This window comes from Peromyscus eremicus, chromosome 5 (assembly GCF_949786415.1).
Source record: "Peromyscus eremicus chromosome 5, PerEre_H2_v1, whole genome shotgun sequence".
In the NCBI taxonomy this organism is placed as follows: Eukaryota; Metazoa; Chordata; class Mammalia; order Rodentia; family Cricetidae; genus Peromyscus; species Peromyscus eremicus.
The window spans coordinates 40,109,768-40,137,267 of NC_081420.1; the positions used below are offsets into that span (position 1 = coordinate 40,109,768).

Genomic DNA, 27,500 nt, shown 5'->3' on the forward strand with positions numbered 1-27,500 from the left:
GGCTCTGGGGTGTGGGGACAGAGTCTTAGCTACAGTGAGATCTGAGATCTGAAATCTGAGAACACAAGTCGCCCCCTCTTGCCAGCACCCCATTCCCTCTGCAGTGTAAGGTCAACGGGGTTTGTAGGTTTAGATTTTAACTCTAAAATGACCCGTGTTTTCTCACTTTCCTCATTCTCGTTGCTGCTTGCGTTGGCACTTCTTGCTTAAGGCTATTTTGAACTGCAGACCCCTTTCCGTGGAATTCCAGAGAATGAGTCATCAGCGAGGGGTCGCCTCTGGGAGGCCTCTCTCGCAGCAGTATCTGTGGTTCTTTTGTTTCTCGGTATACGCTAGGAGATTCTTTTTTTTTTTTTTTTTTTTTTTTTTTTCGGTTTTTCGAGACAGGGTTTCTCTGTGTAGCTTTGCGGCTAGGAGATTCTTTATCCCTAGGTTTCTGACTGTGAAAACTTCACCTATCCATTAGTTTATATTAGCACTTCAGAAGTCAGGAGGACCAGGTAGTCGTGGCCGAGTGGTTAAGGCGATGGACTTGAAATCCATTGGGGTTTCCCCGCGCAGGTTCGAATCCTGCCGACTACGGTTTTATGAATGAGCTGCAATCAGCATTAGTCAGCTTGCATGTACTTGAAAATTATGCCGTTTACTTGGTTAAATTCTTTGGCTCACTACAGCAAAAAGTATTCCAGTATGGCATGCTATGTGAACCCCTGCACTGTAACCTCTAACGATATGAGTAGCAGTACATGTTCAGGGGAGTCGTGGACATCAATTATTCCAGCACTTGGAAGGCTGAAGTCACTTGAGCTACACGTTAACAGTGTTCGAAAATCTGAGTTGCAGATTTTCCTGGTACTGATAAAGGAACAGCTGAAAACATAAATTGATGTTATAAAGTAGAATCTACTAAACTTGCTTCTAAAAATATTAAATTACACAAAATAGAATTTAGCTAAGGGAGCTGGGCGGTGGTGGCACAAGCCTTTAATCCCAGCACTCGGGAGACAGGGGCAGGTGGATATCTTTGAGTTTGAGCCCAGCCTGGGCTATAGAGTGAGTTCCAGGAAAGGCGCAAAGCAAAAGAATTTAGCTAAAGGAGCATTCCCGGTTCTTTTAAGAGCAGAATTTCACCAGGCAGACAGGATGACACTGGTTAGCAGCTGCCTGGGAAAAGCAGCCCTGCTTTATTTTTTATTTATTTAATTTTTTACTGTAAATCTCCCCATTTGTCCAAACAAACCTTAGAATTTCTTTTGTCTTTGTGAAACATGTCTAATTACCCAAAGTGGAACTCGGGGCTGTAAAACCATATAAACTGACAGAGATTTCCATGTAAGGCTGGCTCCCTTTCTGGACTAGCCAAAACCAGCTGTGCATAATTAATCTCTGCATGCTGGAGTAATTGATCACTGAGAAGGCTTATTAATTCTATAATAGCATTAAGGATTGAACCTAGAGCCTTGAGCATGCTAGGCAAGTGATCTACCACTGAGCTCAATTGCTAAGCTAGCCTTGAGCTCAATCTGTAACCCAGATTGGCCTGAAACTCACTGAAAGCCTTCTGCCTCCGCTCACAGGAGCTAGGATTATAGGCCTGTACCACCATGCCTATTTTATCCATTCTAGATAAGCTGCTCAATGACACACAATGAAACAGTAGACCGAGGGTTTCTAGATAGGGTTATGAACCCAGATTTCACAGTCCCAAGGAGGACACTCCCAAGGTATCTTGTTACTAGAAGATTCTGAGTTAGATTTATTAGGCACATCAAATGCTGAAAGCCAATCTCATTTTGTCAAGCTCTTGCCATTGCTGTGTGGCAGTTTCCTCAGAGAACTTCTCATAGGCAAGAACTCAAGACACAGGATAGTCCCTAGAGGTAGGTGGGACATTCCATCCTGCAGGGAAGCTCATTAGGTCATTAGCTCAAAGACTCTAGGAAGTCCCTCGAACTGACCAGATATGCTAGGCCCTGCCCTCCTCAAGCATATTTATAAGCAGCAAGGCCTGCTGAGAGATTCTCTTAGGTAAGCGGAGTTGCCTAGAAGAGGCTAGCCTAGCTGCCTCAAGAACATGGACCAGCCAGGCTGAACCAGCCAAGCTGCCCCAAAGAAGCAGTCATGAGCTGGGCTGCCTAAAAAGAGGTTCAAGTCACTTGCACGGCCTGCAAGAGCTTCTAGTCTGATGACTTCGGGTCACACAGCTAGCTCCAGGCTCCCAGGTTCCCAGCTGTCGTGAGCTGTCATCCATGCTGTGTAAGTAGACTATGTCTCCCCTGGGACGGTACTGCACAGCAGCTATAGACTACCATTTCAAAGACTTCCCATACTTTGTAGATGATCTATTCAATATAACGAACTTCACAGGCCAGAAGGGCTGTAGAGGTGCAGGCATCCAGAAACAAAGCTGCGTTTGAGGCCCTAGAACGTTCAGAAATTGATATCCGTTTAACTGGGCTCTAAGGTCCTTTGTGAGGAAAGTTGTCCTGGTCTTTTCCTCTCAGGCTGTAGACCAGCAGCCCTTACTCACTCCTGTTCAGATCTGGTTCTCTAGCCTTATCCTCTGGTGAGAGGCTGTAGAGTAGGGCTGTGCAGCTCGGGGGTTTGGGTGGAGCTTGGGAGAGGGGGGTCATAGCGCTGCCCACCAGATCTTCAGAGGTGGTGGCACTTTTCTATAGGAAATATCAATTGTTGACCCAGGTGTCCCCTACTTTCTTTCAAGACGGGTCTTAGTTCACGAAGAGTCCCCTGACATTAGGCTTTCTCAGCTTCTGGGTATCTGCCACTGGAAACAACTTACTCTTTCCACAACTGACGTAAAGGGGAAGTAAGAAAAGATCATCTTAGCCAGACAGATGGAGACGGTGTAGTTTTGTCACACGTGATAGAAAGAAGAAAAAGATCATGGAAGGAAAGAAGCCCAAGTGCTCTATATCTGTAATTATAGCACCAGGGGGTGGGGTGGAGTTGAGGCAGAAGGATTGCCATGAGTTCAAGGCCAGCCTGGGCTACACAGTGAATTCTAGATTAGCCTAAACTAGAATGAGACCTTGTAGGAAAGGAAAGAAAAGGACAAGGAGTTACCAGTTTCCTTTAAATTTACATTAGGAAAAAAGACCTCAGTTCTCTACCAGGGGACTTCAGAGCTGACCCAACCCTCCCTACTGGTCTGTCATATTCAGGTAACCACAGTGTCCTGGCTCCTCAGATGACAAGAAGGAACAAATGCATTCTGAAGCTTAGCTCTCTCTTGTCCAGAAGAAATAAAGATGCTATCAGATTTCTGGGTGAGAGGGAAGAGGGAGCAAGTGTGGGGAGGAAGCAGGTCATTGTCAGGGGAGAGACGAGAGCACAGCTCTAGAACGTGCCAGAGAACAGACCCACCGCAGCATCTGTAAGGAAAACGGATTGCAACTGGTCAGTAGTAGAAGATCACTTTTTATTTTCTTTTTAAGTTTTAAGAGGAGGTCTTACTGTGTGGCCCTGGCTGACCTGGAACTCTTGAAAGCAGACCGGCCTTATGCGCCTCTTGCCTCTTTAAAGTCCTGTGGCCCCTAGAAAAGTTTTATAAAATGTTTACAAAACTAGTTCTAAGGTAAGTGGATCTGTGTGAGTTCAAGGCCAGCCTGGTCTACAGAGCTAGTTCCAGGACAGCTAGGGCTGTTACACAGAGAAACCCTGTCTTGAAAAAACAAAAACCAAAAAAACAACCAAAACAAAACCAAAACAAAACAAAACAAAAAACTAGTTCTAAAGATGAAAGAACTAGTTAGTTAAGGAGCAAGTTATAATCCACGATCACGATCGATCATCCCAGTGCTGGGGAGGCATTCAGCACCGAGGGAGAGGAGACAGACGTATGAGACGCTTAGGAAACAATGAGAGTCAAGGATTTTATATGCAACTAGGGTGCATTTTGTGCCAAACAAAGTATTAGGCAGTATTTAAAAGGATTGGATCTATATTTAACCCTACGGATGAATATGAAAAAAAGGACAAAGGTAACTATTTCAGGATCAGGATGAAATATATAACAAATTATCATTCATGTAAAAGAAAAGTCACATTAATATGCGCTTTGTAGGAGATAGTAAATTCTATTACAGATGTAAACATTAAACATACTTCATACAGTCTTTGGAAAAGATTAGGGGTAGTCCATTATAAGAATAAAGGAGGGCCAATTAAGAGCTGGGAGTGATAGTGCACACCTATATCCGGTATTTAGGAGCCAGAAGCAGGAGGATCACTTTGATTTCAAGGCCAGCCTGGGATGCATAGTGAATGAGGCCGCTCAGGCATTTTTACATAGACTGATAATGTACCTTGAACTGTGGAACATAGCAAACCCAAACACCTGCACCTGAATTCCAAAACAGAATATAACATCAAGATTTTGTGGGCAGTGTTGACACCTTTAAAGCAGACTACTATTTATTCATAACAGCAAAGGTGGACCCATGCTAATGGAATAAAAAATTGCTTTGTGTAAGGGGGTTAGACATCACCGGATCCACATTTGTGCTTTCTTTAGTGAAGTGACCTGGAGAGGGCTGCAAAGATGGAAAGTTCTGCTCTAAACTGGAAGACGTCAGAAATCAGCCTAACAGTTCATCTCATCCACAGAGAGGCAGATTAGATGACAAAGCTGAAGGTAATGGAGGTACGCTCATCATCGGATGTCCCCATTTTAGCTGATAAAGAGGGATGGTTGGTGGTTTTTTGAGTAATAATAGTCATCAGATAAACACTGAAGACAACATTATGGAATTCACCAAACTTTCCCAACCCTTCTGCCTCCGATCTGTAGATCACCCCAAATGTAACAAGTCCTCTGTGTCCTTTTACTTAGAGTCAGTTACTTTAAAATTTTCAATATTTTTGTTTCCTGCACCTTTTTATTTGTCCTGCTGTGTTTTATACACACACATAAACTAGTTTTAGTGGATGTTGCAGAGAGAGGGAGAAACTATGCAGGTCATTTGTAGAGGAGAAGCTTGCTATGAACAGTATTGCCTCCAACACTACTTTTCAGTCTATTTAACGTGCACAGAAAATAAGATTGCTGGACATATTTGACTGGTGGTTTTATTTATATATTTATTTGTTCATTTATTTATTTATTATTTATTTGTTTGTTTCGTATAGTGCTGAGCATGGAAGCCTTACATTGACCTACACCTCATTCGTCTCATCCATTCATTCATTCATTATATTTCGTTGGGAGTCTCTCCGTACTTGATCACCAGTGCAGTGGGATAAGAAGTCTGGAGGACACACAAGGTCAGAATTAATGGTAAGTTCACCAACGAACACGAGGATGACAAAAACAGCTTTCAAAAGCAAGTAGGTCCCACCGAGATTTGAACTCGGATCGCTGGATTCAGAGTCCAGAGTGCTAACCATTACACCATGGAACCACATGGTAACTAGCCTCCTCTCCTATATTCAATGATGAGTAGGAACGCTAGAGTTCTTGTTTGTGACAGCGCCTGGCCCAGGCTGGCTTTCTACGACCTTGCAGCTCCGTTTGTCTTTGAACTCCCTATTTCATAGCTCCTCCTCCCGAGAGCTGGGATTATAGAAGTGTGCTGCTACACCCCGTTTTCAAAGTCAAAATTCTTAATATATGTCTATTGGTGACATCCTTTCGAAGAAAATCCTAGGAAATTTATTTGTGTCTGCTTCAATATTCTATTATATTCTAGAATTGGACCGAATGTTTTAAGTTTTTTCATATGACTTAATACCTGGAAACATTGAAGTGGACATTTTTAGTAGCCGTTTTGGGTGTGTGTATTTGAGATTACAGCACAGTCTTACCTGCCTCAGGCTCTGAAAATTACAGATCTGAGTGAGCTGCCTCCCCCCACCCCACCGTCCCTGAGAGATTTCATTTTTTCCTAAAATTTTTCTCCAGTTGCAGTTCATTGTCTCTAGGAAAGCAAAGGCTGGAAGAGAAATCCAAATGTTAAGGATTCTCAGTAAATATGCAGGAAGTGAATTCTAATTCAAACATCTCTTGTGAGCATACTCTAGAATGTGTACAACAGGCCAAAACAGACCAGTACGTAGTCGGCAGGATTCGAACCTGCGCAGGGAGACCCCAATGGATTTCTAGTCCATCGCCTTAACCACTCGGCCACGACTACAGCTGTGTACTGCTCTGCTCTCGATTGTAAAGGGCCATTATTCGTAAACAATGTCTACTTGTCATCTGGCGCCAGTGAGACAAGGACCATGGAACGAGATTTCGAAACTGAAAAGATTTCGTCTCAGCAGCAGCGTAGACTCAGGCCTTGTGAGTAGTTTCGAAGCCTGGACGGGATTATTCTTCTGCTAGAACTTTAAGGAGCATAGCGTCTTCTCTGAGCAACACTGCTTAGCGGACTTCAGGAAGCAAACGCTTTCCCGTGGCTGTGCCCAAGGCTTCCAAGTGCCCCTCACCTGGGTCCTCGGTTCCCAAGTATGTACCGCAACCCTCCTCTCACTGTGTTTGGAAAAGCGTTAACGTGAACGCGCTTCACTTTGCAGAGGGTATCGAAATCGCCAGAAACAGCCGACCCAGGAGTTTCTTTCCCTAACTGAATTTTACTTTAAAAAAAAAAAGGGGGGGGGGAATAATGAGGAAGTCATCCCCCTGTGGTTTATTCGAAGCCTTAGGTCGCAAACAGCTCGATCTACATGAAAGTACTGAACCCGAAGCAGGATTGATGTTGGGTAGAAAAGCAAGGAAATGTAAGGGGATACGGGTCCTCACCCAAGAGTCAAGAAACTGTTAAGCAAGATTAGCAACCACATTTACAATAAAAGCATGCACCGCTTTGTAACCTAGTTCAGTAAGTATTCTTTGACCTGTTAAACTTGCTTTTGTCTTCCGAGTCTGTAATCAAAAGGCTTGAAAGTACTCAAGAGTTACTATGTTATGGATCCGGGAAGTAAAGAGTGCGGGAAGTGTAACCACTTACTGCCTAGGGACCACACACCACAATCTGGCTTCCTTCTGATTATTTCATATTCTAGGCTGTATGCTATAGTCCGCTTTCCAGTTACTTTCTATTCCTTTCCTTCCATCAGCTGGAAAATAAGGGGGAGTCAGAGGGAGCTGTAGAGAAGAAGAGTGGACGAAGCTGCCAGAGTGACGGGAGAGAGGGACACAGTGCGGAAAGTTTAGTCCGTCTGTGTTGGGGACCCAACGTGGAGGGACGAGGTCGTACACGGATCCTGAAGCCTCGTCATCTATCTTCATGCTTAAATTCGGGTGCCCGCTCCACCTATCTTTATTCTAAATTAACTTGTGAGAAGAACATCTGAACACGGCAGAGATGTGTCTGAAAAAGGGTTCTCGGTAGGAGCATCTCGTCTCAGGCACCAAAGAAAACTCCCAGGCGAAAGTCTGGACAATTCTAGAGTTTCCAGAACACAATGTGACATTTCATCCTGGTATCTGTCCGGAGCTGCTCGGTGAGCCGGTGCACTAAACCCAGTAAACCGCCTTCTGTAAAAGAACTCAGACGCAACAGGAGAAAATCTCGAAGGGCGCCGGCGTGAGTTAAACTACTGTAGCAAAACAGATGATCGCAGCTTGGAACTAAAGCGGCCAGACTAAATGAGATAAATGTTTTGTCTTTTAGGTGATGTTCTTTGTTTTACTTTGAGACAAGGTCTCACTAGTACAGCCCAGGATGGTCCGGAACACGCGTCAATCTTTCTGCCTCAGCCTCTCAAGTGCTGCGGTTACAAGCGTGCGCCATCAAGTCCAGAAAGTTGAGGTGGATCCCTGGCCAAACTTTTCCGGTGTAATAGACTTGGGAAAGGGCAAAAAGTTGCGTCGAGGATCAATGTTGTTCATAAGAAACAGTGCATTAATAACCAAGTAAATACTCAGAAGTGTTAGGAAGGGGTTACCAACCAGGTGGGCTCTGTGGCGCAATGGATAGCGCATTGGACTTCTAGCGTGCTTGAGAGATTCAAAGGTTGCGGGTTCGAGTCCCGCCAGAGTCAGTGGTGTTTTGCCTGTGTGGCGTCTGACCCGTCCGCACATGCACTGCCCTGGATTGTGTACCTGTCTCTGGGGCTGGCATTTCTCCCAAACACTGCCCTTGAGTGAGAAAAATATATAGGGCTCAAAAGGTCAAAAGTGCCCCCTTGGAAAGCTGTGTGTCTGATTTTATTATATTTTATACTTACAATTTTTCTTCTCATTTTCCTTTATTATTTGTTTACAATATCTGCTGTCTACCTGCTCAAATTCCAGACCTCCACCCCTTCAACTGTAGGAAGTATTCCTTGGCAGCGCAAAGATTTCATCTCAAAAACTTAATCAAAATTCAATTTGCTTTTATGCCTGTAATATTCTGTGATTTAAAACAAGGGTCTATGAAAGTTCTCGCATCACCCCAACTGAATACTACTTCTCTTTCATTCTAAAGCACCATTTCCTTAATTCCCTTGGCTGGTGCCCTGTTTGAAGTATTCTGTGCATCTTCCCTGAAAATGTACATATTATATACATATATATTTAATAAATATGTAACATAGACTATGTTAGATAATATTTCTAGGAATATGTATTATTATATAGATATTAAGTAGACCCATACATAAACACATTGTCATCTTTTGTGTTGTGATATGGTTTGACATGTGGTCACATCGCATTCTTTATATAAATCATATAATATCCCATAGATTGGTTATACTATCCTATTATAAACACCTCGCATTTGGTTTTATGAAACAAAATTGGAATGTATTATGAAAAGATTTTGATATAGATTTAAGCACAGACATTTACGGAGAGAGCTGCTCAGAAAAAGGACAATACACACTTAAGTTGGGGGCGCTTCTTAAGAGAGTGGAATCTAAAAGTCTTAAAGAAAACTGTATATACGGTTTTGAACGCATTACATTTTAAGGGCAGACAGCCTGGCATTGAGGGATATGGCCCGTCCTTTCTAAAGGCTCCTCTGAAGGGACAGGAACAGGAAAAGAGTCATTTCCAGGGTTCTCCTCTCACTGGGTTTCTAGCAAGCCTCTGTGCTGCTGTGTGGCAGGAAGGGAAAACTGGCCAGTCTCCACCTTTGCTGAGCAAAAAACATCTTCCAAGACCCCTGCCCTGAGAATATTACTGCTCATTACGCACTTTTCATATCCTAATCAAAATCATATGTAGTCAGAAATGGAACATGACGGCTTCTCAGGTGCTGACTATGTCTGGGAAATAAGAAAATAATGTTTGAGAGTGAAAGGAGACTTACTTTTCAGCTCTCTGTACAGTTGGGGATAGGGACTATTTACAAATGTCTTAGTAAATAAATCATAATGTAGCCAGATGGTGGTGGCACACACCTTTAATCCCAGCACTTGGGAGGCAGAGGCAGCAGATCTCAGTGAGTTCAAGACAGCCTGGTCTACTGCCGTGCCTGCACGGCTACAATTGGGCCCAAAACCTGGCCAGGGAAGTTGGGATGAACACAGCACACACCAGTCAAGTTGCAAGCATCAGGACTCGCTTTATTCTTTCTTCCCCATCTTGTATACCCTTTCAGGAGGAACAAACAAAATTGTTTATCAAGCACCCAGGGTCAAGGAATGGTCAGCATGCCCCAGGAAGCCACAGCTGCCAAACCACGAGATATACCAAACAGCAAAACATCCGCAGAACAGCCCGACCTCAGCGCACTCAGAACAGGGGAGGTGGGGGCAATCTTAGAGGGTCAGAGCCATTCTGATCCCAACAGTCTACAAAGAGAGTTCCAGGACAGCCAGGACTGTTACACAGAAAAACCCTGTCTCAAAAAACAAACAAACAAACAAACAATCATAATGTATGCGTTTGCATATATGTGTGGACCATTCTAAGCTTTGAATTTCATAATGTTTTGCTCTCTTCGCACCAATAATGACCTCTGAATGTCTTGAGACTGCTAATGTCACAAAAGCTAGTGTTGTGAACGGTTTGCCTTTTCCTGAGTCAAAATTCTCTTTGCTGGTAAAAATCAATGTGACCCTTTTCTGTTTCCCCGTCTCTGAAAGGTCACAATCTTGCTTTGCTCATTTCCCAAAGTCTGTTTTTTAAGCATTATTTCATGTTTTTATCTTGTTTGTTTGTTCATTTGTTTGTTTTTTGAGACAACATCTCACTATGTAGTGGTGGCTGACCTGGGATTCACTATATAGCCCAGGTTGGCCTCAAACTTGTGATGATCCTTCTGCCTCTGCCTTCTGAGTGATGCATTACAAGTGTGAGTCTCAAGCAGAATTTTCATTATTAAAAAAAAAAAAAGTGGAGGAGGGGCTGGAGTGATTGCTCAGCTGTTAAGAACATCAGCTGCTCTCCCAAAGGACCTGTGTTCGATTTCCAGCACCCACGTGGCTATAGAGATTAGCAATTATTTTGGTGATTTCATAGTGCATTCATTTTTAGGTTAGCTCGGGAGATGGACTATGTAAGGCTCTTAATTAGCCCATTTCTTTTCTCTCTCTCTCTCTCTTTCTCTCTCTCTCTGTCTCTCTCTCTCTCTTTCTTTCCTTCTTTCTTTATTTCTTTTTTACTTAGTGAAGATTTAGTTCTTTTTTAATGTTTTAATTTTTTATATTTATTGTTTTAATTTATTTGCACGGGGGTGGTGCATGCATGCCATAGGAGCATGTGGAGATCAGAGGACAACTTTCAGAAACCGTTTCTCTCTACTGTGTGGAACTTGGAGATGGAGCTCAGATGATCAGACTCAGCAGAGTTACCCTTACTAGCTAAGCCATCTCACTGGCCTCAAGATCTCAATTCATTTTTTAATGTTATGTTTATTTTATTTTATTTTCCATTATCAGCTTGATACAGTACAAATTCTTATCCTAATAGTGAAATGTTTCACTGAAGCTTGCCCAGTAATTGAGTAGAACCAAAACTTATAAGTCACAGTCATCCTAGGGTTCCCCCCTGCTATGTAGCCTCCCTGGATCTGTGGGTTTCAGTCTGATTGTTCTTTGCTTTATATCTAGTATCCACTTATGAGTGAGTACATACCATATTTGTCCTTCTGGGTTTGGGTTACCTCACTCAGGATGATTTTTTCTAGTTCCATCCATTTGCCTGCAAATTTCATGCTGTCATTGTTTTTCTCTACTGAGTAGTACTCCATTGTGTATGTGTACCACATTTTCTTAATCCATTCTTCAGTTGATGGGCATCTAGGTTGTTTCCAGGTTCTGGCTATTACAGATAATGCTGCTATGAACATAGTTGAGCATGTATCTTTATGGCATGATTGAGCATTCTTTGGGTATATGCCCAAGAGTGGTGTGGATGGGTCTTGAGGTAGATCAATTCCCAATTTTCTGAGAAACCGCCATACTGATTCCCACAGTGGTTGTACAAGTTTGCACTCCCACCAACAGTGGAGGAGTGTTCCCTTTGCTCCACATCCTCTCCAACATAGACTGTCTTCAGTGTTTTTGATCTTAGCAATTCTGATAGATATCTCAGAGTCATTTTGATTTGCACTTCCCTGATGACTAAGGATGTTGAACATTTCCTTAAATGTCTTTCAGCCATTTGAGATTCTTCTTTTGAGATTTCTCTGTTTAGCTCTTTAGTCCGTTTTCTAATTGGGTTGTTCAGTATTTTGATGTCTTTATATACTTTGGAGATCAGTCCTCTGTCAGATGTGGGGTTGGTGAAGGTCTTTTCCCATTCTGTAGGCTGTCTTTTGGTCTTATTGACCGTGTCTTTTGCCCTACAAACCTTCTCAGTTTCAAGAGGTCCCATTTATTAATTGTCGCTCTCAGTGTCTGTGCTACTGGTGTTATATTTAGGAAGTGATCTCTGGTGCCAATGAGTTCAAGACTACTTCCTACTTTCTCTTCTATCAGGTTCAGAGTAACTGAATTTATGTTGAGATCTTTGATGCACTTGGACTTAAGTTTTGTGCATAGTGACAGATATGGATCTATTTGTAATCTTTTACATGTTGACATCCAGTTATGCCAGCATCGTTTGTTGAAGATACTTTCTTTTTTCCATTGTATAGTTTTGGCTTCTTTGTCAAAAATGAAATGTTCATACGAGTGTGGATTAATGTCAGGATCTTCAATTTGATTCCATTGGTCCACATGTCAGATTTTATGCCAGTACCAAGCTGTTTTTATTACTGTAGCTCTATAGTAGAGCTTGAGGTCACAGATCATGATGCCTCCAGAGGTTGCTTTATTATACAGGATTCTTTTGTCTATCCTGGGTTTTTTGTTTTTCCATATGAAGTTGAGTATTGTTCTTTCCAAGTCTGTGAAGAATTGTGTTGGGATTTTGATGGGGATTGCAGTGAATCTGTAGATTGCTTTTGGTAAGATTGCCATTTTTACGATGTTAATCCTACCTATCCATGAGCATGGGAGATCCTTCCATTTTCTGATATCTTCTTCAATTTCTTTCTTTAGAGACTTAAAGTTCTTATCAAAAAGGTCATTCACTTGTTTAGTTAGTGTTACCCCAAGGTATTTTATATCATTTATGTTATTGTAAAGGGTGATGTTTCTCTGATTTCTTTCTCATCCCTTTTATCATTTGTGTGTAGGAGGGCTACTGATTTTTTTTTTTTTTTTTTGAGTTCATCTTGTATCCTGCCACTTTACTGAAGGAGTTTATCAGCTGTAGGAGTTCCCTGGTAGAATTTTTGGGGTCACTTATGTATACTATCATATCATCTTCAAATAGTGAAAGTTTGACTTCTTTCTTTCCATTTTGTATCCTTTTGATCTCCTTTTGTTGTCTTTTTGCTCTAGCTAGAACTTCAAGTACTATATTGAATAAATATTGAGAGAGTGGACAGCCTTGTCTTATTCCTGATTTTAGTGGAATCGCTTTGAGTTTCTCTCCATTTAATTTGATGTTGGCTGTTGGCTTGCTGTAAATTGCCTTTATTATGTTTAGGAATGTTCTTGTATTCCTGATCTCTCTAAGACCTTTATCATGAAGGGGTGTTGGATTTTGTCAAAGGCTTTTACAGCATCTAATGAGATGATCACGTGGTTTTCTTCTTTCAGTTTGTTTATATGGTGTATTACATTGACAGATTTTCGTATGTTGAACCATCCTTGCATCCCTGGGATGAAACCTACTTGGTCATGGTGGATAATTTTTTTGATGTGTTCTTGAATTTGGTTTGCCAATATTTTGTTGAGTATTTTTGCATCAAGGTTCATGAGGGAGATTGGTCTGTAATTCTCTTTCTTTGTTGCATCTTTGTGTGGTTTGGGTATCAGAGTAACTGTAGCCTCATACAAAGAGTTTGGTAATGTTCCTTCTGTTTCTATTGTGTGGAACAATTTGAAGAGTATTGGAATTAGTTCTTCTTTGAAAATCTGGTAGAATTCTGCACTGAAACCATCTGGTCCTGAGCATTTTTTTTGGGGGGGGGGATACCTTTAATGACTGTTTCTATTTCTTTAGGGGTTATTGGTCTATTTAAACAGTTTATCTGGTCTTGATTTAACTTTGGTATGTGGTATCTATCCAGAAAATTGTCCATTTCTTTCAGATTTTCCTATTTTGTGGAGTATAGGTTTTTGAAATATGACCTGATGGTTCTCTGGATTTCCTCGTTGTCTGTTGTTATGTCTCCCTTTTCATTTCTGATTTTGTTAATTTGGGTGCTCTCTCTTTGCCTTTTGGTTAATTTGGCTAGGGGTTTGTCTATCTTGTTGATTTTTTCAAAGAACCAACTCTTTGTTTCATTGATTCTTTGTATTGTTCTCTTGGTTTCTATTTCATTGATTTCGGCCCTTAATTTGATTATTTCCTGGTGTCTATTCCTCCTGGGTGAGTTTGTTTCTTTTTGTTCTAGAGCTTTCAGTTGTGCTGTTAAGTCATTGGTATGAGATTTCTCCAACTTCTTTATGTGGGCATTTAGCGCTATGAATTTTCCTCTTAGCACTGCTTTCATAGTGTCCCATAAGTTTGGGTATGTTGTACTTTCATTTTCATTGAATTCTAGGAAATCTTTAATTTCTTTCTTTATTTCTTCCTTGACCCATTGGTGCTTCAGGTGGACATTATTCAGTTTCCATGAGATTGTAGGCTTTCTATAGTTTTTGTTGTTGAAATCTAACTTTAAGGCATGGTGGTCCAATAAGATACAGGAGGTTATTCCAATGTTTTTGTATCTGTTGAGATTTGCTTTGTGACCAAGCATGTGGTCAATTTTTGAGAAGGTTCCATGGGGTGCTGAGAAGAAGGTATATTCTTTTGTGTTAGGGTGGAATGTTCTGTAGATATCTATTAAGTCCATTTGAGTCATAACATCTGTTAAGTCCTTTATTTCTTTGTTAAGTTTCAGTCTGGTAGATCTGTCTTTTGGTGAGAGTGGTGTGTTGAAATCTCCCACTACTACTGTGTGGGGTTTGATGTGAGATTTAAGCTTTAGTAATTTTTCTTTTATAAATGTGGGTACCTTTGTATTTGGGGCATAAATGTTCAGAATCGAGACTTCATCTTGGTGGATCTTTCCCGTGATAAATATGTAATGTCCATCCCAATCTATTTCGATTGATTTTAGTTTGAAGTCTATTTTATTAGATATTAGGATAGTTACACCAGCTTGCTTCTTAAGTCCATTTGATTAGAAAGCCCTTTCCCAGCCCTTTACTCTGAGGTAGTGTCTGTCTTTGAAGTTTAGGTGTGTTTCTTGTATACAGCAGAAGGATGGATCCTGTTTTCTTATTCATTCTGTTAGACTGTGTCCTTTTATAGGTGAGTTGAGACCATTGATATTGATGGATATTAATGACCAGTGATTATTAATTCCTGTTTTTTTTTTTTTGTGGTAGTGTTGTGTTTTCCTTCTTTGGTATTTGTTGGTGTGGGATTATCTATTGCCTGAGTTTTCATGGGTGTGTTTAACTTCCTTAGGTTGGATTTTTCCCTCTAGTGCTTTCTGTAGGGCAGGATTTGTGGATAGGTATTGTTTGAATCTGGTTTTATCATGGAATATTTTGTTTACTCCATCTATGGTGATTGAGAGTTTTGCTGGGTATAATAGTCTGGGTTGCCATCCGTGGTCTTTTAGTGTGTGCACAACATTTGTCCAGGACCTTCTAGCTTTCATAGTCTCTATTGAGAAGTCTGGTGTAATTCTAATGGGTCTGCCTTTACATGTTACTTGGTCTTTTTCCTGTTCGGCTCTTAATATTTTTTCTTTGTTCTGTATGTTTAGTGTTTTAATTATTATGTGGTGAGGGGATTTTTTTTTTTTTTGGATCCAGTCTATTCGATGTTCTGTAAGCTTCTTGTATCTTCATAGGTATTTCTTTCTTTAGGTTAGGAATGTTTTCTTCTATGTTTTTGTTGAATATATTTTCTGTGCCTTTGAGTTGATATCCTTCTCCTTCTTCTATCCCTATTATTCTTAGGTTTGGTCTTTTCATGGTGTCCCAAATTTCTTGGATGTTTTGTATTACGACTTTTTTGGCTTTAGTGTTTTCTTTGACTGACGAATCTATTTTCTCTATTGTGTCTTCAACGTCAGAGATTCTCTGTTCCATCTCTTGCATTTGGTTGGTTATGCTTGCATCTGTAGTTCCTGTTTGTTTACTCAGATTTTTTATTTCCAGCATTCCCTCAGTTTGTGTCTTCTTTATTGTCTCAATTTCAATTTTCAAATTTTGAACTGTTTTCTTCATCTGTTTAATTACTTTTTCTTGGCTTTCTTTGATTTCTTCCAAATTTTTTGTTTGTTTTTTGTTCCATTTCTTTAAGGGAATTTTTTATTTCCTCTTTAAGGGATTTTTTCATTTCCTCTTTAAGGGCCTCTATCATCTTCTTAAAGTCATTTTTAGGATTGATTTCTTCTGTTTCTTCTGCCTTGGTATGTTCAGGTCTTGCAGGTGTAGAATCGCTAGGTTCTGATGTCATAGGTCTTTATGTTGTGGCCTGTATTTTTGCACTGGCATCTACTCATCTCTTCCTCTGCTCGGTGTAGGCGGTGTCTGTGTCTGAAGGTGCCTCTCTTGTTCTAATTGTTAGTCTTGGTCCACTAGGGGTTCTTGGTCGAGTTGGTATTGTTGGGCTCCGTTTCTCCGGGAGTAGCTTAGTCCAATCAGTGTTAGTGGGTTCTGTCTCAGGGAGCAGTTGTTCCCAATCGGTGCAGGGTGGGCCTATGGCTCCAATGGTTGTTGGGTTCTTTTTTTTTTTTTTTTTTGTGAGGGAGCAAGGGAAGGTAGCTGTCTGGTCCCTGGGACTCCGATGGCTGGGGCCTCGGGACTAGAGACCTGGTCTGCCTGTCTGGAGATGGGGGCTTACCTGTTCCCAGTGGGTGTAGTGTAGGCTTATGATTCTGGTGATCTGGTTCGGTGGCTGGGCGGCACCTTCTTTTGTGTTCTCAGGTCACATTTTGCTCATTTGTCAACTCCTCAGCTGATCTTGTTTCCTCAGACTGCAGACTGTAGGATTCTGAATCCTCTCCCGAATGGATCTCAGCTGAGCAGGTTGTTCAGTAGGGTAATCTCACCAACACCTCCAAGTGGTTGGGTTTCGCAGGATCGGCAGCTGGGCCCTGGGTTGGCCTCAGGCAGAATCAAGATCTCAGTTCCGTTGTGGTGTAGTCCTTGATACAACCCCTGCTCTCCTCAGGTCCGTACGTCTGCCTTCCTCTGTGTCTGGCTGGTAATACTCCCAGCCCATTTCCTATCTGCATATTTTCCCCAGTATCATTCTTCCTCAGAAGGAATCATTATAATGTACTAAATCTTCACACACACACACACACACACACACACACACACACCTATCTCAAACTCTATCCCCCCAAAAAATAAAAATAAAAGGAGAAGAGGAAAGAGAAAATATGTGTTCTTTCCACCTCAAGTATTGACTCTTTTTTTATTTTATTTTAATTAATAATTAATTAGGTTTTTCAAGACGAGGTTTCTCTGTCTAACAGTCCTGGCTGTCCTGGAACTGACTTTGTAGACGAGGCTGGCCTCAAACTCACTAAGATCTGCCTATCTCTGCCTCCTCTAAGTGCTGGAATTAAAGGCTTGCACCACCACTGCCCGGCTTGACTCTACTTTTAATATTTTCTCATTAATCTTAGTTTAGAGTGGTTCTCAACCTTCCTAATACTGTGACCCTTTAATGCAATTCCTCATGTTGTGGTGACCCCAACCATAAAATTATTTTCATTTCTACTTCATAACTGTAATTTTGCTACTGTTATGAATAATAATGTAAATACTTTTGGAGACAGAGGTTTGCTGAAGGGGTTGCGACCCATAGGTTGAGAAGTAATGATTTAGACTGTATTCGGCTTGTGCCATAGTAACAAGACCACAGCTCTACCTCATACATTCTGTCTGTCCAAAGTGCCTCAGTACTGGCAAAAACAAAGGATGGGGCATCAACCATTGTGCGGTACCCATCTGTAAGGTATAGTCAAGGACTGCATGCACATAACAAATGAACAATAAGGACTAGGTAATGGATTTTGTAGAACTAACCTGATTTATACCAAAGAATCTTAAAAAGGCACAGGTACAAGATCAAAATGTCCTGGGAGCTGAAGAAAAACATGAACTAAAGCAGATGACTTGAAGCTCAAGAAGAGTTAGACTCCTAAGTTCTCTGCAGATGTATACTGAGAGGTGCTTCTCCCCTACCCACTCACCCCTGCTCCCAAGAAAAGAGTCTTGCAGCACAATGTCCCAAAGGACCACAGCAGAGGTCAGCTGGAGGAGGACTGGCCCAGTGGAAGACAGAATTGTGCAAGGAAAACAAGCTTAGCATCCAAATGGTACTATGTGGTAGGCTCTTCTCCCTCAGCTACTTCAGGTCTTCATCAGGTACTCAAGGGGCAAACTCCTGGGATTATGACTGGTCCAAAATACAGACATAAAATACTCAGAGTGTTCTGTGTGCAGAAATCCATGCAAATCAGGAGAAAGCCATTAGCAAACGAGGCTGCTGAAGATCACCCACCACCCTATCAAGATTTGTTTTTTGTCTTGGGCATGGAACCCAGAGCCTCATGTATGCTAGGCAAGTGTTGTGCCCCTGAGTTACAGCCTAAATCCAGAATTTATTATAATCTAAAGGAACTTTAGAGCAATCTTCACCGAAACGACACAACAACAGAAAATAAATGAGACTTAAGAAGAATAAACAGCGAGGTGGAACAAATTATAAACAAGAGAACAAAACCTCAGAAAACAGCTGGACAGCAGCCAGCCCCACCCATCAGCCAGCCCTGCCTAAAATCAAATGGAGGTCAGCTGGAAAAATAAGACCCCCAAAACAAAAACATAATGAGAGATGATGCGTTCTGTGATTGGATCGAGCACGTGCAAAACAAATTGCCACTAGGAATAATCAAAGATAAACACTGGGAAACCTAAGCATAGGGGTGTAGTGGCAGAGGCTGGATCAGTTTGGGTTCAAGGGCGCAACACAGAATAACAAAAGAATGAGCCAAAATATCAGGGTAAAAGAAGAAAACGGAGGGTGCAAAAGAGCGTGATGCTTGCTATCAAAGGAAGCCCTTCTTGCCAAGTTCAACCAACCAACTGCAGGTTGTGAAACGTCACGAATGCTGCAAGAAGCAAAAGAGAACTGTGTCAGAAGTGGGATTCGAACCCACGCCTCCATTCGGAGACCAGAAGCCTCAACAGAGGAAGTGAACACTTGAGTCTGGCGCCTTAGACCACTCGGCCATCCTGACACACGTCCCGCCGTGCTAGAATAATCACTTGTTAAGAAAACCAGCCAGCTCCTGGCTCCATCCCGAGCACTGCAATGAAAGTTCTGACCTTGCTGAAAGGATTAAGCGAAAAGAGAGGAACCAGACAGCTCCGCCCCAGGAGGCGGTGGCTGTGACTCAAAGTTCGGATGCCCCTGGACCGCAGTGCCCGGCGCTAAGCCCCACCCCACCGACCAGCTAGCTCCTCCTCAGAGTCGGTTCTACGGTGTAAGGATGCTTGAATCCCAGGCAAGGGTTCTGAGGGACGAGTACTGCTGGTAGAGACCTGGGCCAGCTCCTGCAGCGCTCTCTCTGGCAATAAAATGGGCAACGCTAGTGCACCTTCTGGTTGGCGTCTCCCACCCTGACCCCGAGACTCCTTCCATTTTTCTTCTACGGGTTTTAATAGCCCTCACTTTTTTATTTTAATTTTATTTTTTATTATCTGGGAAAGGGGTTGTGAAGTGAAGGCCTGTGATATACGACTTGAATGAACTGAGTGAACTGAGTAAGGCGTAGTTCACAGTGTGGTAACTGTGCCCGTTTCGGTCTTCTCCCTACCCTCACCCACCTGGTCCCCGCTCCCCACTTCCTTTTCTCTCTGAGACGTTTGATCCGATGTTCCTGCTTGCTTTTCACACCAGGAGCATTGCAAAAACCAACGGTACAGGCTGCTCGCTACAGGCTTCTCTGAGGGTGGACAGAGGCCAAAGGAGTCTCAGTTGCTGCTCATTCCTTCTGTGTAAGTCCTGATCTAACCCTAACTTAATTATCATTACAGCTCAAAGCAGGTTAGTATAAAGACTGAATTAAAGTCCGAGCAAGTAGGATGTGATTCACACTTCACCCTCTTAACAACGCCATACTCTGGGCAAGGGTGGTGAGGGTAGCTTGGACAAAGTACTGGTATGAGGGACACCAGACGGGAAGGGGAGTCAACAGCTTAATCTGTAAAGAGTGAAAGGACGTCGTCCAAGGGCAGACACTGAGTGTAGTTATTTACACACAGCTGACTTGGTTCTCCTCCAGACAAGGGCTATCATATGATACTGGATCGCAGTGTGTCGCCCCCTGTGCTCACCACGGCACAAGATAAACGGGTTAGAAACATGAGACAAAGTGGAAATCCTCACCAATGAAACAACCTTTGAGATATTTTTTTTAAGTAGCATTTCCTCCCCAGCACAGGAAGCAGGCTTCCTTAAAAGATCTTTCAATGTTAACTCACTGTGTGTGTGTGTGTGTGTGTGTGTGTGTGTGTGTGTACACACGTGGGGGTTGGAGGACATCTGCAGGGACTGGTTCTTCCCTCCACCGTGTGAGTCCCAGAGACGGAACTCATGTTTTCAAGCTCGGTGGTAAGTACCTTTACCTACTAAGCCATCTCGAAAGTACTGAAAAAACTTCTGACAAGGTCTAACTACTAGAAGGTAGGAGACGCACAGAATGGTTCGAGCAAAATGATTAAAAAACATGTTACATCTAGATTAATTGAAAGCGATGGTTCTTAATCTGTGGGTTGCGGCGATCCTTTGGGTAGCGAATGACCCTTTCACGGAAGTCGCCATTCAGATATTTACATTACGATTCACAGTAGACAAATCACAGTTATGAAGTAGCAACAAAAGTAGTTTTATGGTTGGAGTCACCACAACATGAGGAATTGTATTAAAGAGTCTCAGCTTTAGGAGCCTTAGGAAGGTTGAGAACCACTGATTTAAAGGGTATTGTTCCTTTAAGTAAGAATACCCATAACAAGACTTACTGATACTTGTGAAGACCAGAGGAAGGTGAATGGATCCTACCTCAAAGGCAGCCAATCAAATGAACACCAAGAAAATAGAACCAGACCCCTCCCATGTCTTTTGCTGTCGCCTTGGCCTACGCCTTTTGATGTATCTCTACAGGGATTGAAATTATGGCTCATGAATGAACGGCTGCTGAGTGACCTGTAAAAACTAGCTTGGATTAACTAGCCGCCTCCAGTCTTCGAGTAAGTTGGAGCGTGAGACTAAATGAAACAGACAAACAAAAAAAACAAAGCTCTAAAAAACATGACATCGATGTCTGTAAGTGCAGGAGAAACTCCAGGAGTGGTAACAGCACCTTCTGTTCCCATCCTTCGAGTCATTTCTAAACACAAGCTCTCCCTCTTCCTTCTACCTAAAGCTGGCCAGGGAGCCTGCGACTGTGATCCCCAGGGGTCTCTGACCAAAACTGAAGAACTCGCTCCTTCGTTCAGTGGTTCTTGGAATAATCTCCACTCTTTCTTAAATCACAGATATCGTATTCGGCTCAGCTATTTAACGTAAGTGTAGCACGGAGGTATTGAGATAACACAGGTAGCTGAGCCAGACTTCTGTAAGATCCTGGTAGTCCCTGAAGTCAACGGTCCTTTCAGCTCTTCTCAGCAACTTAATCACTTAAGAACTAAACCGTTTACAGGGCAGACAGAGGCATGGTGCCAGAGCCCAGGAGTTGGCAGCGCAGTGAGCTTTTATCCCAAGGGTCCAGGCTTCCTGTTCAGGCAACAAATGTAAGTTTTGACTTTGGACAGACTTGATCAGAATAAATTAAGTGCCATTATAAAAATTAAAACCTGATCTACCTTCACTCGATTGTACAGTTCAATTTGAATGATCTGTGGGCTCTCTGAAGTTTAGAACTGTGGTCATGAAGAGGAAAAATAAACAAAAACCCCTTCGGTTTAATTACTTAGCATCATGACTGTTTTTACATTCCTTTGTGTGGTATAGGAGCATTTCTTATTCTAGAGGTAAGAACAATCTGTCCCTGTTGACAGACTCTTCAGAGCTGTGACGTTTGTCTTTTGATCTCAGAATTCCTCGTGTGTCATAGAACCACGCTTCAAGAAAACCTGTTGGTGAGCCCAAATCCTAACAAGTTTGATGATTGTTAGAGCACACGCAAGGGCTGTGCAAACTCAATCCTGACAAAGTCCCAGGGTGGAGAATGGAAGGTGGGCACAAAGTCCCACCCTAACCCTGAAGCTATTTGCAATTCGTACCCGAGGAAAAATCAGGTTTCTCCAATGGAGTGACACTGGGTTTATCAACGACTACAATCCAGGGCACGCCTCATGCTCAGGACTAGTTGTTAACCAACACTAAATGAACTCCATGTACACTTATGTTGTTGTTATGGTTTGTAGTTTTTTTGTCGTGTGTGTGTGTGTGTGTGTGTGTGTGTGTGTGTGTGTGCATGTATGACAAAGAAAATGAAGTTGAGTGGATAGGGAGATGGGGAAGATCTGGGAAGAATTAGGGGAGGGGAAGAGAATATGATCAAAATATATTGTATGTAAAGTTAAAAAAACATTTTTTGAATGTAATAAATAAAAAAGATCATGTTAGCTATTGGTTTTGTGTTTTCCTAACAATAGCATTTTCCTTATCCCATGATTTAGATAATCTATAATGAATTTTTGTTTATTTGTTTATTTATTTATTTGTGTGTTTCCAGTACTATATGGTCTTTGAGACTTAAATGGGGTTTGGGCAAAGAGTCAAGTTTTTACCTGGTGGATGATGGATATTCAGATGTTACTGGGTTATTCTGCAGTCAAAAGCCGCTCTGGAAATCACAACCTTTCTGAATATAAACTTTAGATGGAACTGGGAGGTGAGGTGGTGGCCCACACTTTGAATCCCAGCACTCGGGAAGCAGATCTATGAGTTCAAGGCCGGCCTGATCTACAAAGTGAGTTCCAGAACAGCCAAGGCTGTACTGAAAAACTCTGCCTCTAAAGCAAATTTTGAAAAGACAATTTTATAATCTTAGAGCCTGGATGCCGCCCATGGAGGAGGATAATGGCCAGTTCTAGGCCATTCTGGGCTGGTGTTGCAGCTCCGTGGTAGAGTTCTTGGACGGCATGTGTGAAACCCTGGATTTGATCTGAAACAGAAAAAAGGAAAAAGTGGTGGGGGTGGGGAACTGGGGGTTGTAAATATAGTTTTGGGGAGTAAAATAATCAAAGTTAATTTCCAGCAAAAAGATAACCTAAGATATTGCACTTTATTGTCCCATGTATTATAATCAGCTTTCCGCTCATCTCCTTAGGAATCTTGAGGTGGAAACTACTGTCTTAAAGTCACAGATACAAGGAGAGTGGTCGCCCAGCTTGTGAGCCGGTGGCCCTGCGCCCTGCAGCCCAGCCCGGGCCACTACTGCCTTCGGCAGACACTAGCCTATCACCCTGCAGGAGGACCGGGCTTCACCTGCTGGCGAATCCTCGTACTATTTCTGAAACAACTGCACACAGCTGAGATCCGAGGACGTTGGATAAACCTTGCTCTCGGAAGGAAGGCCATACAGGCTGTCCTAATCAGATAGTGTGTGGTGATCTTATTCAAAACAATCGCAAAAATGCGGCCCTAGAAAAAAAAAAGAGCTTACTTAATTGGTGACCACAGAAGCACCAAGGTCACCTGTCTCAAAACAACAGACTCCCTCGTCTGTTCACTCCCCGTCGGGGAATCGAACCCCGGTCTCCCGCGTGACAGGCGGGGATACTCACCACTATACTAACGAGGAGGACAGTGGACTTGGTGGCGACAAAATAGAGAAGTCCAGATGAAGAGTAGTTTTCTTCCCCTCTTTTTCTTTCCGTTTATCTTTCCTTTCTCTCTTCTCCTCTTCCCCTCCCCCTTCCTCTCCCTCCTCGCCCACCCCCCTCTCTGCAAATACAAAGATCTCCACCTGACGGGTATGGCTAAGACATGAACCCTTGTCTCAAGAAATAAGGAATAAAAGATAAAGTGTTGTGTGCATAAGTTTAATTAACAGCATCGAATAAACATTAAGAGCCTTAAAAATTGATTTTAAAAAAGTGTAGTGGCGGAAGCCTGTAATCCCAGCACTTCCGAGCCAGAGGCATGTGAACGTCTGAGTTCCGGGCGGCTCTAGTCTGCTCAGCAAGTTCCAGGCCAGCCAGGGCTGCATAGACCCTAGCTCCAAAAGACAAAGCAAACAAGAAATGGGTTGTGAGTGAGGAGGAAGGGGCATGCGGAGGAAGTGTGCTTGTGTACAGTTAAGAAAGCAAAGAGGAGCTGAAGAGATGGTTCGGCCCGCCGTTAAAATCCAGGTCCACACCCCAAACTTCAAGCAAGCTATTAATTAAAGGCTTGACTAAGGAAAGGACAAGAACGCGAACCCAGCTCTCCTGTGAAGAGGGACTAATCAGATGACTAACGCACAGACGTCACTTTCTAAAACGGTTACAGTAACAGGTTAGTCTCCTTCTAAAAAAGACACGCCCGGTCTAACAATGGGAGAACCATATTATCATGCTTATGAATAAGAAAAATCAATATCTCAAAGACACCATTTCGTCCCAAATTACCATATCTATTCAATATAATTCCAATTAATTTTATTTTTCTCTCTCTTTTATTTTATTTTTGTTTTCATGAAGCAGGGTCTCTCTATGTAGCCCTGGCTGTCCAGGAACTTGCTATAACCATGGGATTAAAGTCATGCACCACCACACCCAGCTATCCAATTAATTTACAAACAATTTTTCCAAGAACTTAATAAACTGGTTGTAAATTGTTACTGCTTTATGTATTTACTGGATTGTATTTTTATCATTAAAGTACATCATTCCAAGGATTAAACAAGTTTTCTGGAAGGACTTGGGAGCTGGGGGTGACAGGGAGGAGCGGTGGGGAGGGGAGTTCCTCTCCTTTCCCCAGTGTGGTCGCCTGGAACACATCTCCTTCATATTTCCATTTTTAGTAGCTCTTTTAATTGGCTCATTGAGAACAGGTGGCAGTACCTTACTTGGCGCAGGTTATAACCCCCAAGTTCGATGACAATGATGACCAGGAAGAGATAAAGACACATTTTTGGAGTGTCTGCCACTCCAAAAAAAAAAAAAAAACCAAACAACAACAACAACACAAAGCACTAGAATAATAGACATAGTGAAAGTGGCAAGGACCAAATCCTTTTCTTCCCTCCCTCCCTCCCTCCCTCTCTCTCTCTCTCTCTCCCTCCCTCTCTCTCTCTCTCTCTCTCTCTCTCTCTCTCTCTCCTCTCTCTCTTTCTGGTTTTCGAGGTAGGGTTTCTCTGGGTAGCCCTGGCTGTCCTGGAATACTCACTCTTTAGACCAGATCTGCCTCTGCCTCCCGAGTGCTGGGACGTTCCTTTTCTTTTTAAAGACAGACATTTAAGTCTGTAGCCCCAACTGGCCTCCAGTTTGTAATCTTCCTGCCTCAGTCTCCCCAATGCTGGGCTGACAAAGGCCTGGCTGGACCTAATTATTTGAAGTGAAAAAGAACAAGACTGAAAATGAACACAGTGAACTTGTGAACTGAGCATTTTGGTCTTTTACCAACGAGCTCAAGGCGGTGAGATACAGAGTGTAGAATCCCCAGCACCTTCGTTTCTAAGTGACTTGGTCTGTCACTTTGCAAAGAGAAATATAAACTCAAAGGCCAAGATGAGTCACTAGCCAATGTGTAGATTTCAGGGCGGGGACAGAAAAGACACAGACAGGGAAGGGACAGGTGACTTGAGGCCAGTCTGAACTCAGCAAGGCCCTGCCTGAGAGAAGCAAAAGGAAACAACAGGGAAAACCAGGAGGAAATTTCCCAACACGCTTGGATGTCTTTCAACCAGGGTTCCAGGTCTTCACCCTCTCCCCACTTCTTCTCAAGGAGGCACAAATTTTCAGCACAGGAAAGAGCTTGTTCTAAACTATAAGGACAGAGAAAGACTTTGCAAATGTCTTAGATTGGAGTTACCAGCCCAGGGACAATAAATCATTTCCAATTAATATTTTGGGAACAGGTTACCACGTAGCTCATGGTGGCCGGGAACTCACTGGAGTTTTACTTTATCTGTATTAGTACATGCTAATTATACATAAAAGGTTCCTTTATGATATTTTAAATATGTATATAATATTCACTCCCCATAGCCTTCTCTTATCTCCTCCTAAATGAAGTGTCTCATTCCAAAACCAGGGCCATAAAACAGAGCTAAGGCTTCAAGAAACCCGCTGCCTGCGGAATTACAGAAAGCAGCCCAGTATGCCCTGGAGCCCTCAGAGGTCTAAAGAACAAGTAATCTGCCACCCTGTAGTTAAGAAACAAAAACTGATCCTCTAGACCCTGCTTGAGGATCCTCCCTGTTGTCCTGTGTTGGTCTGCCCTTGAGGTTTTGAGGTCCAACTGGATTTATTATATTTATTATCTCCTGCTGACACTACTCCCCCCCACACACTCCATTTACGTCTTCCTCCCCCTTGCTTTCTTAAGGAGTTTACATTATGGGACAAAGCAATTTTAAAGAGGGGATTGTCCACTAGTTTCACAACTGGATATTTTTACCTGGTACCCTTTTATGTAAAAGGTACTCCTTTCTAAGTAAGTGATTTTTTTTGTTTTCATGGTGGCTTTTGCCTGGAATTACAAGTTCCTAATACAAAAGTCTGATTCTGCGCCTGAACAGGGACTTGAACCCTGGACCCTCAGATTAAAAGTCTGATGCTCTACCGACTGAGCTATCCAGGCTCTTACGAGGGCCTTATTGCCTCATAATATAAAGCTATCACTGGTCACTGAATTTTGGGAGCTAAGAATTGAGGATTTTTGTGTTTTGTTCCAAAGGTGCAGTTTTCACGTCACGATAACTAAGCCTTATTTTGTCTGGAGTTCCATTCAAAACGTGAATTTGTTGCACAATTATCAAGTCATGTAGTATTTATGGCAGGGAGGGATGAGAAATGCTAGGGTGACATCCCCTCAGTGGAGCACGTAGGTTTTGACCCACGCCTGCTCATTTCCCAATTCTGCAGAGCGCGTCGAGGGCAGGTGGTTCCAGTCCCATCATCGCCTCCCGTGCTTTCCTAGCTCTTTCAGACCTGAAGCTTAACGCCGAAGCGATAACCAAGCTTCGGTGTGTGTGTTACATTTTTGATCTGGTTTTGGGTTTGGTTCTGGAGACTGAGCCCAGGGCTTAAATGCAAGCTCTGGGAATGAGCCTGAGCCATATCCTCGCCCGCCCACAGCTCTGTAATTGTTCACACAGAGACGGTGATAGACCCTGCAGTAAGGAAAATAAACACCATGGTTTACTGTTTCCCAATATGTTGTGCTTCTTTTAAAAAATTGGAGATTTTGACAACACCTCAGTTTCCTGTTTCTGTGGTCGTGTTTCCTATTCCTCAAGTTTTTTGGATATACAGCTAGATAATGGAATAGGAAGAAAACTGAAAGCTAGCAGAGGATGGTTTCGATCCATCGACCTCTGGGTTATGGGCCCAGCACGCTTCCGCTGCGCCACTCTGCTGCACGTCCTAATGTGCTCCAGTAGATAGGTATTCAGAATACTTCTCTTTGTCCTTTTTTCCATTCTAGCAATGTCCAGGAACCTGTATCTTTCATCTGGGGCCAACCTCACGTTTCATTCCCTATAATGCTTAACGTGTCTTTGCAATGTAGTTAAGAAAGCCGAACCTCAAACTCCCCCCCCCTTTTAAGAACATGTACTTTATTTGTAATGATATCACACATTGATTTGGACTGATGAATTTAAAATGTAGATCCACAGGTTCCCGTCTTAGCTGGGTACTGGGCTTTTGGCGTGCTCTTGTTCTAGTCACGCTTTCAGAAAGCCTGATTCTTAACTCTCTCTCACCCTTACGCACTGCTTTGCTCTGGGGAGTCAGTGATTTGCAATTGCTCTCATGAATTTTTTTTATTTTTTCGTTGCTCTTTTTTTCTCTTCGTGTTGGAGGATTCAACT

At 42.5% G+C, this 27,500-nt stretch overlaps 1 long non-coding RNA gene and 8 other non-coding genes across 11 annotated transcripts in view; 3 read left to right on the forward strand and 6 right to left on the reverse strand.

The window, feature by feature from the left end:
- Positions 1 to 21,341, forward strand: part of LOC131911349 (uncharacterized) — a 42,679-nt gene extending 21,338 nt beyond the window's left edge. The window contains exons 3-5 of one of the 3 annotated variants that reach the window (XR_009379343.1): positions 4,535 to 4,663; positions 19,373 to 19,470; positions 20,636 to 21,341. This is a non-coding gene — a long non-coding RNA (uncharacterized LOC131911349). The remainder of the gene's footprint in view (positions 1 to 4,534; positions 4,664 to 19,372; positions 19,471 to 20,635) is intronic. The other 2 variants (XR_009379342.1, XR_009379341.1) reach the window with 2 other exon arrangements.
- On the forward strand, positions 501 to 582 carry Trnas-uga (transfer RNA serine (anticodon UGA)). The gene has a single exon. It is a non-coding gene; the product is annotated as a tRNA-Ser (tRNA).
- On the reverse strand, positions 5,349 to 5,420 carry Trnaq-cug (transfer RNA glutamine (anticodon CUG)). The gene has a single exon. It is a non-coding gene; the product is annotated as a tRNA-Gln (tRNA).
- Positions 6,071 to 6,152, reverse strand: Trnas-aga (transfer RNA serine (anticodon AGA)). Its single transcript has one exon. It is a non-coding gene; the product is annotated as a tRNA-Ser (tRNA).
- On the forward strand, positions 7,919 to 8,004 carry Trnar-ucu (transfer RNA arginine (anticodon UCU)). Its single transcript is given in 2 exon segments — positions 7,919 to 7,955; positions 7,969 to 8,004. It is a non-coding gene; the product is annotated as a tRNA-Arg (tRNA).
- On the reverse strand, positions 18,605 to 18,710 carry Trnal-caa (transfer RNA leucine (anticodon CAA)). The gene is made up of 2 exons: positions 18,673 to 18,710; positions 18,605 to 18,650 (listed from the first exon to the last, which is right to left on the reverse strand). It is a non-coding gene; the product is annotated as a tRNA-Leu (tRNA).
- A 1,869-nt stretch (positions 21,342 to 23,210) lies between the features above and the next one.
- On the reverse strand, positions 23,211 to 23,282 carry Trnad-guc (transfer RNA aspartic acid (anticodon GUC)). Its single transcript has one exon. It is a non-coding gene; the product is annotated as a tRNA-Asp (tRNA).
- Positions 23,283 to 26,193: 2,911 nt separating this feature from the next.
- On the reverse strand, positions 26,194 to 26,266 carry Trnak-uuu (transfer RNA lysine (anticodon UUU)). The gene has a single exon. It is a non-coding gene; the product is annotated as a tRNA-Lys (tRNA).
- A 706-nt stretch (positions 26,267 to 26,972) lies between these two features.
- Trnam-cau (transfer RNA methionine (anticodon CAU)) lies at positions 26,973 to 27,044 on the reverse strand. Its single transcript has one exon. It is a non-coding gene; the product is annotated as a tRNA-Met (tRNA).
- Between the last annotated feature and the right edge of the window lie 456 nt (positions 27,045 to 27,500).